Below are 15,130 nucleotides of genomic sequence, written 5' to 3'. Positions count from 1 at the left end.
ATTTCAGACATGAAAAATGATTTGAAAGGGACTTTATCTTAAAGATGGGAAGGAAGAACCTTCATTTACCTCTTAAATGTCATTTAGTTGCTCAGCACCAAGGAAACATTCCCTGTCTACTCTTTGAAGACAGCTGAACTCTGTAGAAAATTATGGCATTCTGATTTAATTAGCAAAAAATACCATATTTCCAGCTATACTAACAAATAGGAACAGCAAAGTAATTAAGACTAAAGCATTGCATACTTCAGGTCAACTTAAAATCCTGTTCTGAATGAAGTTGGAATGATGGTGTTTTTCACAAACATCGCTACTTCTGTTTCAAATTAGGAACTGGCAACTCAGTGATAAGCTGATATATACACTCAATAGTTGTGTAAAGACACACGATTTCTATGGAGGAAGTAGCCATATTGATTACATTTTTCAGCAAAGTGCAGTGTTGGCATTATAATCTATCTCATGTGCAGGAAAAGCCATGTTTTACTTGAGTTATCACAGTTTAAAACTGTTGGAAGGACTTCGTAGTTTTGTATTTCTAGGGTTCCTTCATAGTATAGTTGGAGCTACAATTAGAAATAGCATGCAGAGTTAAAAATTTTTGCTTTGAAATTTCATACAACTAAAACCGAATGCTAGCTCAGCAATTAACTAGTTAGGTGAACTTGATTAAGTTCCTTAACTGTTCCAAGCCATGGTTGATTTTGTTCTGTCAAATGTGGACAATAATAGTACCTACCCATGAAATTATGCTGAGGATTAAAAGGGGTGATTCATGCTCATGATCCAAAGTAAGGACTCAGTAAACATTACCTACTAATTTCTATACAAGGTCATAGTTATATACTATCAGAATGTGGAGCCAATTTCTCCTAATGACTAATACAACTGAAAATCATTGGAGCATTTTATACTTTCAAAGTGTTGTTACATGATTTATCATTTTAAACTTCCCGCCAACCCCTAGATATGGTTTTGCTGTATTCCCACCCACATCTCATCTTGAATTGTAACCCCCACAATTCCCACATGCCATGGGAGGAACGAAGTGGGAGGTGATTGAATTATAGGGGCAGGTCTTTTCTGCACTGTACTTGTGATAGTGAATAAGTCTCACGAGAACTGATGGTTTTAAACATGGGAGTTCTCCTGCACAAGCTCTTTCTCTGCCTGCTGCCATTCATGTAAGATGTGACTTGCTCTTTCTTACCTTGTTCTATCCAAGCTGGAGTGCTAGATTTGAAATAACAGCAGGGCAACAGATAGAGCAATAGTTAGAGAAAAGGTTTTGCAAACCTCAATGGGCCTAAGATACACATGCGAAATAAAACTTTACCTTTTTTTTTTTTCTTAAGAGTATAAGCCTTTTTCAACTACACATTTTGCTTTTCTTGAGTTTGCTTTATTGTGGGGTCAGCTCATTTACTGACTTTTGTCTGCTTCACCATGAATATTTCATCTTAAACAATGGGCTGATTTTCAAAAAGATCTATGTAAAGAGCAGAGTTTAAAAGGCACAAAGTCAAGGGTCCTTGAGAAATTTTGAGTACAACAGTCAAGTAACAAGGGCACTGGAAGCTACAATTAAGTAGACTTGAAGAACCATAAATAGTGGATGTGAATAGCAGCCCGAGAGTGTTGTCTATCTTAGAATTGTGTCTGCAAAGCATTGAAGATTTTTCCACAGATTTTCTACCTCAGTTACATGGCACATGGGTCTTGTGCTTTTTTATATGCTTTTATAATGCTGTAATGTCCATGATTCACAGAATATTTATAAGGGTATAGGTACTGCTTCCAAACAGTTAGGCTCCCTTTGTATGACAGCAATGCTTAAAGTGACTAATTGCATATCTTATTTATTCTTGGATTTTTCAACAATTAGTTACCATTTATGGACCAAGGCAAATTTTGAAATAGTTTTATATACTTGTACAGAGATAGTGATATCACATGATGCATTACCAGTATCTCTCACATATGCACTCCAAGGACCTCCCACATAAGTCTACATTAAGAGTGAAGTCTGTTGCTGGCTACAGTTACAATCTTCAAGAGAATGAACAGGGACAATGATGGTCATTGAAAACCTTTATATAACCCAGCCTTGTTATACTAAAAAGAAATTTCAGTGTAATAGTCACAGACAAAGAATTTTACATTGTCAAAGAAATTTCCCATTATAGAAAGCGGTGCCAGGCTCCAGCATCCTTCCCGAGCCAATGACACATCAATCTTGATTCCTCTGTGATATCATCTACCAAGTTGTTAAGGTCTTGTCCATTGTGATTCCAAAATATATTCTGAAGCAATAGCGCTCGTTCACCATCTGCACTGCTGATGGGCTTGCCTAAACGCCATCATTGCTAGCCTGGTTTGCCTTAACCTGGTGTCTTCATTGATTGCCACCTGACTGCTATCCATTCTCTGTATAGTGCTAACATTTAAACCCATGCTCTTTATCATGGCTTGCCTGCTTTTTGGAGTCTTGTCCCTGTCTTGCTCTCTGACTTTATCTAATATTTGCCCCAGCTATTCTGGGCTTTTTTCTCTTTGAAAATTTGACATCTTATTGCTTGGTAGTTCTCATCATTTCTGTACCTTTGCATGGCTGGTGCTTCTGCGCATGTTGGTCTCTTCTCAACAGCACCTTCCTCAAAGACCTACTCTGGCCTTCTTTGCAAAGTCATGTGTTGCTTTATGACTGGGTTACAAGAAATGTACCATCAGATGATTTTTGTCATTGTGTGACCATCATAAAGTGTACTAACACAAACCTAGATGAAAGAGCCTACTACACACCTAAGCTATGTGGTATGTGGCCTGTTGTTCCTAGGCTACAAACCTGCATAGCATGTTACTGTATAGAATACTATAGGCAATTGTAATACAGTGGTATTTGTATTTCTTACAGTATCTAAACATAGAAAAGATACAGAAGTACTGTATTATATCATATGGGACTACCATCATGCATGTGGTCTATTGACTGAAAAGTTACATGGTGCATGGCTATAATTTCTCCCAAGGCATTATACATTACTGTTTAACTTTTGTCCTCACATTTGTCATCTGGCTTTATCTTGGTAATTTTACTTGTTACTATGTCTGATATCTAGAGTATAACCTTTTTGAAAGAAGGGAGTCTGTCCTGTTCACTTGTTTACAGATCAGTGCTGGATACTGTTCATAGCATGCAATAAACAAATTTTTTGGATGATTGAAAGGGACTATGAGATAAGATGCAATAAGAAAAAAGAATTTTATGAATATGAATAAGTTTTCAGCAAAGTATAATGAAATATTTATTAAGGAAGTAAAAATCTGATTGCAAGCCTTAACAAAAGACAGGGTTAGTTGAGCTTAGCTTCTTGATGAGAGGTGTGAAATGCAAACATTGAAAATACAAACACATTTTTAATAATTAATGATCATTAATGTCCTCTAATCAGGGCAGAACTTATTAGTTAAACAAATAGTTATCTTTCAGAATTAAAACATAAATAGAAAGATAGTTCATATCTTTATTTTTTTCTCTATTATTTTGAAACAGGAAAGAATGTTCCATATGTGAAAGTGAGTATGCAAATAGATGCACCTATTGGCAAATAAGCTGAACATCCTTATAAAATATCAGAAGACATTTAGAAGCATTCCACAACCTAAGTGCTGTTACTCCAGAGTCCAAAAGCCCTAAATTATATATAAGTTGTTGTCTTGGTTGTCCCTACTCATGAAGCCATTTCTTAATCTGAAATTTTAGAAATGCTGGCTCAATGGAAAGAATTTCACATTTGTCTCTTGTTTTTATTGTTTTGGAAATCTCAGTTGGTTTTGAATATCCGTAACGTTCTGTATTTGAACACAGTAAGTAAGCCAAGAGTTGATAGATTTGGGAGGTGGACTCTTGCAATAGGTGACTGTATCTTGCAGGGTCAAACAAACTTTGATTCATACATCAGTCATGTACTGGTGCTCTGACCAGGTTATTTCATTTCTGCAAGCCTTAGTTTCTCACCTAATGAAGAGTAACACATATTACAAGGTTATTGTAAAAATTAAATGAGATCATGGCTGTCTAACACAATGTCTGGTATATTGTCATTTCCATCCACTTTTACTCAGTTCTGACACTTACCAGCAACGGGACCTTGTCAATGCACTTATCAGGGTTTCAGTTTTACACTTTCAAATGAGAGAATAATAGCCTGCATGTTCTTAAGAGGATTTTAAAAATCTAAGTGCCTTACATGTACAAGTGATGAGCCTGATCATTCAGATGGAAATGATATGTTTGCTTCCATGTCTCTGATCACCCCTTCACATTAATTTATATTTTATTTCATCTGTTTTCCCATGCATAAGTGCTAATGTTAGATGCTTTCTTGAGAAAGCCATGTCTATATTTCAGACATGTCAAGTGCTAAGTTTGTTTAAATCTCAGCATCCACAGCATGTTACATAATGTAGGAGGCAATGGTGGTCCTCTAGGTAATATCCTTAAGAGATTCATACCAAGAGTTTTGAATTTTCTAAATAAAATATTTTTAAAATGTTTTAAATTTAATTTCTAAATAAAACATCACTTTTAAAAGGTTTTTAGTATTTCTCTGTATTTGAAAAGGCAATTTCAGAAACAGAACACTTGTACACCAGAAACACTCTTGCTTCCTCAAGTTCAGCCCACTTACCTACTCCTACATGAGAACTCAGGGACCGAGAGATAGAAATGGATGTTCCCTCCCCATTTAAAAATCTCCTTACTTCAGTTTCACTTCTGCAGTATACTAGAGCCCAACTTTACTGGATTCTTTTCACATTTTGTCAAGTAAGACTAAAACATAGATAAATAAATACGCAGTTGAAAATGCATTTGTATTTTAATCGAGAACTGTGTGTTCAGGAATTATCGCTCCTGCAAACAGAGATAGTCATCGATCATAAGTGCTCCTTTGTATCTGCAGCTACTTATTACAGAGAAAAGAAGTATCTCTGGATTCTGAGAAATTTGCTGTCAGAAATACTGCATGGAACTCCTTTCCTTTTTTAATTTCCTGCTAGCCTCCGAAAGGAGAAATGAGGTAGGAGGGATGCTTTTTTCTTCTGCTGAGACCTGAAAATAGAGAGGAATAGACATTAATCTGTAACCCTGTCATTTAAATCAATACTCTGGAAATGATATTAGTCATTACTTTTATTGTTTAGTATTAAAAATCATAGCAAGATGGGTATAATAATAAATGAATATATGTTTATGAGTGTAGATAGGTTTTTGTGTGTGTATAATTTGATTCATACAAAACCTCTTACATTTTAATTGTGAATCAGAGAGCAAGACGCTTAGGACAGGAACCCAGGGCTTCTGCCTCCTACATCAGTTCCATATTCTTTATTTAAAAATCAGATATTTGGTTAAAATAATACAAATTTGAGGGACCTGAATAACTGTATGTATGCATACGTGTACACACACAGATAGCACAAGGAAATTTTTCACATGTAATCAAGATGTTGATTTACCTTTTGCAATTTTTAAACAATAGTTTTAGTATTTAAAACAGACCTACCTTCAACCTGTATTTTCCATATTAAAATTATCAACTTTGAGAAATGAGCAACAATTTAAATCCCCAACCAGCATAAACTAGATGGTGAGACAAAGGTCATCTGCAAGTTGTACTCTAAATGTTAAATCTTTCCATGTGCTTCTATTTTTATTTCACATAATAGGTAAATATCATGGTAGGAATATTTTCATTTTTTATCATTCCTTGTAAGTATGAGAGAAGAATACAGTGATAACTTAGCAAAACATAGCATCTGTATCTAACTGTGTAGGTTTCTAATATCCCACAAACACTTTAGTTAACTGTCTCCACATTCTTCTCATATTAAATTATGAAATCAAGAACTAAGCAGAAGAACATTTCACTGGAAGGCTGATCTCAAACAGAAGCAATTCCTACATCTACACCATCCAGAGCATGTCCAGTCTCAAATGAACACTTAAAAGTCTTCATCCTTCAGTATTTATTTGGAAGACATGAGAAATGAGCAACCAAGTTTTACAGCCTTGGAGATAGGGAGTGTCTTTTAAGGGTTAAGAGTATGACATTTAGAGTTAAGGAAACCTAGGTTTATATTCAAACTTTCCTACATGAGCTTAAGCAACCCTTTAGTCCTCATTCTCTTCATCCATAGGATGAAAATAATTGATCTATCTTGTTGGATATGTTTTGTAAGGGTTATAAATTAATATATATTCAACATACTAATAGGGAGATAAAAGCTAAAACCACAATGAGATATCCCCTGTTGGGAAGGTTATTACCAAAATGACAAAAGATAATCTTTTACGTATGTCCAGGATGTGAGAAAAGAGAACCCTTGTACACTGTTGGTGGGAATATAAATTAGTACAGCCAGTATGGAAAAGAGGATGAAGGTTCCTCAAACTAATAACATAGCTGCTACCTGTATATGATCCAGCAGTTTCATTTCCAAGGGTTAAATGCACAAAGGAAATGAAATTAGTATCTCAAACACATGCTGCACTTCCATGTTTATCACAGTCTTATTCGCAATCGACAAGATATGGAAGCAACCTCAGTTTTCATCAGTAGGTAAATGGATAAAGAAAACAAACATAATGTATATACACAAGGAAATACCAAGCAGCTGTAAAAATGAAGGAATTACTGTCATTTGTAACACAGATTAGCCTAGAGAATGTTGTATTAAATAAGCCAGGCATGGAAAGACAAATACTTCATGATCTCATACATGAAATCCAAAAAGATGAAATCATGAAAGCAGACAGTAAAATGGTAGTTTTCAGGAGTAAGGGGTAGGAAATGGGGAGATTTTCGTGAAAGACTAAAAAGTTTTAGAGAAGATAAATAAGTTCAGGGGATGTATTGCATAGCATTGTGACTACAATAATAATGTATACTTAAATTGTTGAGAGCAAATCTTAAATGTTCTTGCCGCAAAAGTTTGTTAGGTGATGAATTTGTTAATTGAGCTAATCATTGCATAATGTATATAGATATATATCAAAACATCACATTGTATGCCATGAATACATATAAATTCAATGTGTTGTTAAACCTTAATAGAAGTGAGAAAACTTAAAAAATATATAACACTTTGACTAGTATCTTGGTCACTCTTGATAGTACTTAGTAATCATAATTTTGTACTTGATAGTACTTAGTAATCAAGTAATCTTGACATGGTCACTCTTGCTAGTACTTAGTAATCATAATCATATTATCTGTGCTTCCTTTGATACTGTTTACCTTCTGCCCACTACTCATTCAGTGAATATTTATTGGGTACCAACTATGTAAGAAGCTAAGTCCTAGATCACAAAAGCACATATCTGTGCTTATGTGATTTTGTAATCACTCTATTTGTATTAATGTATTACTCATAGTTTTTATTATGTATTCTCTACATTTTCTATTTATTACTTTAGTTATGCCATTATTCCAATAGTTTCAGAAATAAATGTAAAGTTTTGACTGATAAATGATTCAAAGGAGAGCAGATCGATGCTATGAGGACCTTGTTTTCCATATTGAGGAGTAGAGCTGCTACACAGCTATTATCCAGATTCTCAAGACTAGAAAGAATTGAAAACACACCCAATTAAACAAGTTTGTGTTTGTATGTTATTCTCTTTAATTATTCTCCTCTGTACATTTTCTATCATTTAGTCTAATTAAAGTCTATTCTCTCCGTTCCTTGTCACTTTCTCAACTTACTATAAGATAAATAATTATGAACAAAAATAAGGTGGGGATACAAATGGGAAAACAATATAGTAATATCTTGTTAATCCAATGCTAGTTCATTCAAAATAACATTCAAATCGAATCAACAGTTATTCCCCAAATAGATATGGTTTTCTCATTAAAATTGTTCACTTAATACAAAGCACGCATTATGAATTCTTTAAGGCAGAAATTAGATCCCAAGAGGACCTTGCATTATTAAAGAGGTAAAATAATTCCAAGAGTTGCCATGAAACAGCTGTATATCAGCTACAAGTAAAACCATATCTGTGGACCACTGTGATTACTTAAGACTGCAGGATTTGGTTCATAGACAATCATTCATTCACCTCTCCTCTTTAAAACAAATATTCGGGACTACTTTTTAAAATCTGCAACATTTTTCATAGGAACGACTTCCCTGCTTTTTATAGCATTCAGTGTCTGCTACAGAATTATATAACTTTAATAATTAACAATAAATTGAAGTTCTTCCTCAACTGTGATCTAATCTTTCAGTGAGACACTTTTTTATGATCTGCTTGAATTTCTAAACACTGAAGATTTTCCACTGTGATTGCTATGAGTGTACTTGGAGGAAAGCACTGGAAGATACAGGACTGCATTTTTAAGAGGGACATTTCTTCCTCTTTGCTGTCTTTGAAATGGAGCTACTGTAATCTGATGCTCAGGTCTCTGATGTTTGTTTCCAGACTTAATACAATTTTAATGTTTAAGAACCTCAGGATGATTCGATTAGAAGTGTTATAAAAGCACAAATTATTAGGATTGTTCAAAATGTTAATTGCATCATCTCATTAAAAAAGAAAACCTTGTTTTAGTAGGAATCCCTGGGGGTATGGATGGTATTTCTCTTTTACAACTGTTAAACAAGCCAAAGGTCGACAGTACAGTAAGCATGCTTTGAGCTATCAGGGAATGATTTTATATATGACCCCCTCCGCTCTAGGAACTGTTGAGAACAATTATTCCCTGCTGTGGCCCAAGCTGTGTCAATATGAAAATACATTTGGGAAATGTGTAAATCATTAGAAAAGGTTTACGGTATTTCATCCCCCTAAGGATAAAATATAACATGCTATGTCACCATGGTGATTTATGACTCTTGAATTTCCTTGGGATAGATAAATCATGTGCAGTTTAACATCCTATACTCTTTAAATTAACCAGCATCACTATCTCCCCATGATCTATTTGCATCATAGAGAGGGGTAGATCTGAAGATTACATCACAAAAGCATGTGACAGCAGAATCTGTGTTTTATAGTAATACATATAACTACAATTTCATGAAAAGCCAATTCAATTCATAGAAAAGGTATGACAGCATTAGCTTTGCCATTATACTAAAACAAGCATAGTTTCAACACATTTTTTATTATTCTTATGCACAATTTCCTAGATGCAAACAGGAAACAGATATCTAAGACATGACCCCTGTTTTCAAAAACATAGAACTAAAAATCTTTATAAATTTATCTTACTCTCTAATTTCAGGTCCACCAAACCAGAGTGAAAAACAAGGAAACTAGCAAACATATAAGAAACCTCTGTCTTCCTCCTAGATTTTCTCTTAAAACAGAGCTAATGTTTACGGACTTAAGAGCTAGTAAACCCTATTTTATGCCAGACAGCCAGCTGCAAACTCCTCCTCCTCTTTAAATATATTTCAAAAGCCAAAAGAAGTGAAGAATCGGCTAAAGCACCCCTGGGAGAATCCTGGTGCTGCTCACAGTGTTGATGTCTTTAAGAGAGATCCTGGAACTGTTTCTGTTTCTGTACAAGGAAAGGAGGCATTTCTTTTTCTGCAAACCCAAGATAGTGAAGCTCTTCACCATTATGCTTACCAAAGTCCTGCTTATCCTCCAAGGTTTGACTCCTTCTCAAACATAAGGAATTAGTCTCACCCTTCTGTGTCCTCCCAGAACTTGCTACACAACTTATTCATAGCTGTTGACCATCCTACACCATGAGAAATACACATATTCCCATCTCCAGACCAAGAATACAGATTGCAAGACAACCCAGATCACATTCATTCTTGTATTTCTACAGTTTAGAAAAGTACATGGCATTTATGTGGTACTTAATGAGTTAAATACTGGGCCACAATAAATGTTTGAGGTGATGGATATCACTGGACTTGATCATTACACATTGTATGCTTCTATCACAGTAGCATATGTACCCCATAAATACGTACAACTATATATTCATAAGAATTAAAAATATCACTTTTAAAAGTAATATTTTGCATTTTGGGGTTTTCCCTTTAGAGAAAAAAAATGGGCCATGAATTGTTTTTAATCACGGTTGGCCTCTATACCCATGGGTTCCACATTCATGGATTCAGCTAACTGCAGATTGAAAAAAAATTATGAAAATTTCCAAAAACCAAAGCTTAATTTTTCCTGTGCTATTATATTGAATGCATTCAAAGGAAGTGATGTGTGGGTGCCCTGTATTAGGCATTGGACATAATCTAGGCATGATTTAAAGAATCTAGAAGGATGTTTAGGTTATATGCAAATATCCCATTTTATATAAGACATTTGAATATCTGGATTTCGCTATCCATAAGGGTCAGGAAACCCATGCCCCACAGATACTGAGAGGAAAGGCTGTATTTTAAATACGTTTCCATGACGGCATGATAGACCAGCTTTACAGTTTCAGAATCAAATTGAAGGCCTGTGAGTGGAAGCTTCTTGGAGGCTATATTGGAGTAAACATAAGGAAGCACTGTCAACATTTGGATACTACCAATAACTGGAAAGGAGCTTGTCACTGGATGTATTTAAGCAGAAAATTAAGACCAATCTGGTGGCAATGTTGCACAGGAAAATCCAAAATCAGATTACTTTGTACTAGGCAGACTTAATTTTTGTAATCCTTTTCTATTTTCCACTCAGGTAACAAGCATAATTTTTTCTTTTTTTGAGATAGTCTTGCTCTGTTGCCCAGGCTGGAGTGCAGTGGCTCAGTCTTGGCTCACAGCAACCTCCACCTTCCCAGGTTTAAGCAATTTTCCTGCCTCACCCTACTGAGTAGCTAGGATTACAGGTGTCCACCGTGCCCATACTAAAAAAAATTTTTCGTATTTTTAGTAGAGACAGGTTTCACGTGTCAGCCAGGCTGGTCTCAAACTCCTGACCTCAGATGTTCCACCTGCCTTAGCCTCCCAAAGTGATGGGATTACAGGCGTAAGCCACCACGTCTGGCTGCTTGCTTTGTTCTTAAATGAGTAATGAACTTGTTTTAAGTGTGACAGAGAAGGACATAAAGAAAACATGCACTTTGATTTGTCAGTGTCCACTGCTGATCTTTTTCTACTTCACATTTCCTTAGTCTGCTTACCCAGATTGCAACCAACCACTGTGTGTGTGTTCTTGGCTCATGTTCCTGGCTTCTTGTGATCTAAAATCCTTCCTTGGAGTCGGCTCTATAGGTCATTAGACTGGATTTATGTTCCCTGCTTATGTTTTGAACTTCCAAGCCTTTCTCTTATCTTCATCATTCGCTTCCTTCCTCTTCTTTACTACGTTTTCTGATGTGACAACACAATCACCTTCCACTCTCTTCCCTGTTTCCTCCACACCATCCCGATCCCCTCCCTCAAACCACTTTACCCTGTTGCCCAAGACCCAGCATGCTAGGGTCCAATGTTTTTTTGGCATCTAACATTGTGAAAAAAGACTTAGCTATGTTCACCCAGATTTTGGAACAAGGAGAGGCTGGGGTATCAATTAGGGAATTGTCTCGATTTTAGAAACTATACAAGGAGTGGCAGCAGAGATGGTCTCCACTGCTTTCTACCACCACAGTTACAAACGTCATGCGTATTTTTCCAGTTTTTGGTCAAGCAACCATGGAGGAGAGGCAAAGAAATTTGATTTTTGTTTAATTGATAAAGAAATTCTTCAACTGTAAGAGTTTGCATATACCTGCTGATCTAGTTTGGATGTGTGTCCTCACCCAAATCTCATGTTGAAATGGTAGGAGGTAACAATCATGGGGGTGGATTTCTCATGAATAGTTTAGCACCTTTTCCTTGGCGCTATCCCTGCAATAATGAGTGACTTTCTGGTAGATCCAGCTGTTTAGCAGTGTGGTAGCTTACTCTGTCTCCTGCTTTTGCCATGTGATGTGCCTGTTCTCACTTTGTCTTCTGCCATGACTGTAAGCTTCGCAGAGGCCTCCCCAGAAGCAGATGCCAGTGTGATGTTTCCTGTACAGCCTACAGAACCGTGAGCCTACTAAACCTCTTTTCTTGTAAATCACCCAGTCTCAGGTATTTCTTTATAGCCACACAAGAATGTCCTAATACACCTGCCAAAGGTTTCACTCAGGCTCAAAGTGCTGCCATCTGAACTCAGAATGCACAACAACCCATGTCGAGGACAGAAATCGTTGTACAACAATCGCCCAGATTATGGGTCAGACAGTTAGGGCCGAGAGATGACAGCAGTGGATGTGGCCCCTCGTCACCTTGTGTTTGCAGGGTTACACACAAATGTAATTAAGGGTCTGGCTGGTGTGCTTCTGGTCTCAAGGTTAATTAACCACAGGAAAATGACACCTTCAGGTGTCCGATATCAAAAGAGCACTCACAGGAAGAAACATGACTTTAAACTGACAGCACTGACGTTGCCAGAGTGTTGCTGAAATCAGCAGAGGTGAAAACAAAGACTGACATAGGTTACTGCACTGCTGACGGGGTGGAAAAAGGACACATCCTTCCTTCCCTCGGTAGAAATAACACTTAAACTGAGACAAACTCACCCATGATGCCCCACCGTGGAGTGGGAGCATCGCTCATGATTAACTACACGTGGAAAGCTTTCGCCTCCGTCCTGCTCCCTCCACTCAATCCCACTCAAGGCTGGCATTACTGAGCCCCACACTGACCCCAACACAGCCGCTCCACCCTCCCAGGATTCCCCAACTCCTTTCAGAGAGTCGGCATCATGTGGTGACTAAAGCCCTTAACTCCCAGTGGATGGCAAGACCTAACTTCAAGCTCCTTACCTTCCTGGGGGTTTATTTTCTGCCCATTTAAGACCCTTCTTAAATTTTGCATCATTATTCTAATTATTGAGCTATATCAGATGGATCTTGCATGTCCATGTGACCTGGAAGAGACAGATTTAGTGAGAAAGATGCTTTCTGGTTCTCAACACTGAAAATCCTTCTGTGTTTTGACAGGTGTACTTGCCTGCCTGTGCAACTGGGCCTGTATTACCTGCTAAAGTGTGCGGTGTGGGGGGCAGAATGAGAAATTTTTTCTCGGGTGACTGGCACCCATGCAGCCAGCACAGGACCCCTCTTAAGTTTCTCTGAGCACTGAGTATAGTGTGTTTGTGCTCTGCTCCCTCTCCAACCAAATCCCCTCTGCTATCAATTTGTAAACAACTCAGCTCTGCCTGCATAATATGTGAGCAGGCGATGCCAGCGCCACACTGTGCCCTTCCCTGTTCCCAGCCAAGTGCACCTGCTGCCCAGGGCTCTGGCTGCTGCTGCTGCTACTGCAGTTATTATGCTTTGCCATCGCCAGCCCTGAAACTCGCTGGGCTGGCGGCACATCTTCAGCATGGGGAGGAATGTTTATTAGTTTTAATTGGTGGACATGGCTGGACAGTGACATTTGGGGAGTAGTGCATGTCATTCATCCTGCACCAGGTGCCGGCTGCGATGGCAGATGTAGGTGGGTCAACTTAGAATACAATCTACAGATTACTGCCTTTCCAGAAGAAGGCAGCTGCTCTCTCTCCCCCCTACCTATAGGAACACACACCTTACCTTTCTTTTTATACCTCTTGTGCTTTCCTAAGTGGAGAGGTTTTAATTATTTTGAAATACAATGGTCTGATTTTTAAAAATCCTCTCTCCAAAATTCATAAAACATGCTCTATAAATGCAAGTAGCTTTCTTTTGGTTTGACCAAACATCGCCCTGACTTCACTGTTACTATTCCATATGTTTCAAGAACTCATAAATCCTGGGTGATAGCCTGGATATCAACTTAGCAAATATTTTTATATACAAATATAATGTTTTACTTTCAGATGCTACTCCTACTCGACTCTCTCTCTAACCTCTCACTGTTAAGCATCCTCTAGCTACTTGCTTTTCAGTCTAACAGATTTAGCATTTCCATGTTTAGCTGCTCTTTGACTTTGTTGCTTTATTGCTCCTCTTACAAGGTTCAGGCAATGATGGCCATAGCGGAGTCAGGTGGAAGCATTAGTAGTCCTTCCAAGCAGCAATGGCTATGTGAGTTGCCAACTATCTCCCTTGGACGCATTAGTCCTGGACAGTGGCACAGAATCACACATACACAGCCTAACTTCAAGAAACGGTCATTTATTTCGGGATTCCTTCCTCTACTTCAACCCATCAGCAAAGCATTAGTTTCACCTGGCCATTGGAAGCCGAAAACTTGGCTTAAAGTTGTTGCTTTATGCTTTAATGATGGTGGTGTGTCTCACATATAGCTTCTCTTGTTTATACATTTATATCAGCCTCAGCTGCTGCGGGAATGAGCTGAGCACTTGGTAAGTTTCGAAAGCGCAGCACCAGAAACTGTAAAACTCTTCTGCCACCTAGCGGCGAAGTAAAAGCTGCAATCATTGGAAAATCTAAAAATGTCTGTAGGACCAACTTGTTAAACTTTGGCTTCACATTAAAAGGACCCAATAAAAACATATACCCCACGTCCTCAAATATAGTAATTAAAAGCGACCTAAAGTAATGTTTTAATGAAGTCAGACCTTTAAATAGTAAACTACTAAAGACAATGTCCTGTTCTGATAACTAATTGCCGTGCTCTGAATTGATTTACAAAACAAAGTAACCCAAGAATATAAAATCACTATTCATTTCCAGATCATCAGAATTTTTTTTTTTTGCCATCGGTTTTTAGCTATACACTGTTTCCAAGTGTAGGGCCAGCTTGCAGTGTGGTTGTGAGTGAAATGAATATGAGTTGCTTTGAAAAATATATAGCTCATGTCAGCATAGCGTATGCACAGCCACAGAAGGTTGGTACTTGTCCGGAAAGAGGAAAAGTTCCGGATCTATGAAACCCACACATAACAGCAGAATTACTGAATCCTGTCTTTATTTGGTTTTAAATGACACATGATACTATAAAATAAAGCAACAAATTATTAAAACATTTCCAAATTGCTGCTGGATGGGTCAAGGCCATTTTTTGGCACAAGTAAATGTGAGGCCTAACTAAATCACACTATACATGATGGGAAGTTGATTTGTCTTCACAGAACAAAAGGATTTGAGGAAGGATGAGTACCTGGAAGCATCTTAGGAAA

General features: G+C 37.4%; 1 long non-coding RNA gene across 3 annotated transcripts in view; it reads right to left on the bottom strand.

Annotated features, from left to right (window-relative positions):
- LOC116551250 overlaps positions 1-15,130 on the bottom strand; it is a 504,137-nt gene that overhangs the window by 12,240 nt on the left and 476,767 nt on the right. The window contains exons 3-4 of one of the 3 annotated variants that reach the window (XR_004268799.1): positions 4,692-5,113; positions 3,281-4,018 (exon numbers count right to left, since the gene is read on the bottom strand). This is a non-coding gene — a long non-coding RNA (uncharacterized LOC116551250). Of the gene's footprint in view, positions 1-3,280; positions 4,019-4,597; positions 5,114-15,130 lie in introns of those variants that run through there. The other 2 variants (XR_004268797.1, XR_004268798.1) reach the window with 2 other exon arrangements.

Source organism: Sapajus apella, unplaced genomic scaffold (assembly GCF_009761245.1).
Source record: "Sapajus apella isolate SASKATOON/1434 unplaced genomic scaffold, GSC_monkey_1.0 scaffold9, whole genome shotgun sequence".
In the NCBI taxonomy this organism is placed as follows: Eukaryota; Metazoa; Chordata; class Mammalia; order Primates; family Cebidae; genus Sapajus; species Sapajus apella.
The sequence above is the reverse complement of the archived record's forward strand: the minus strand, read 5'-3'. Positions and strand labels throughout refer to the sequence as shown.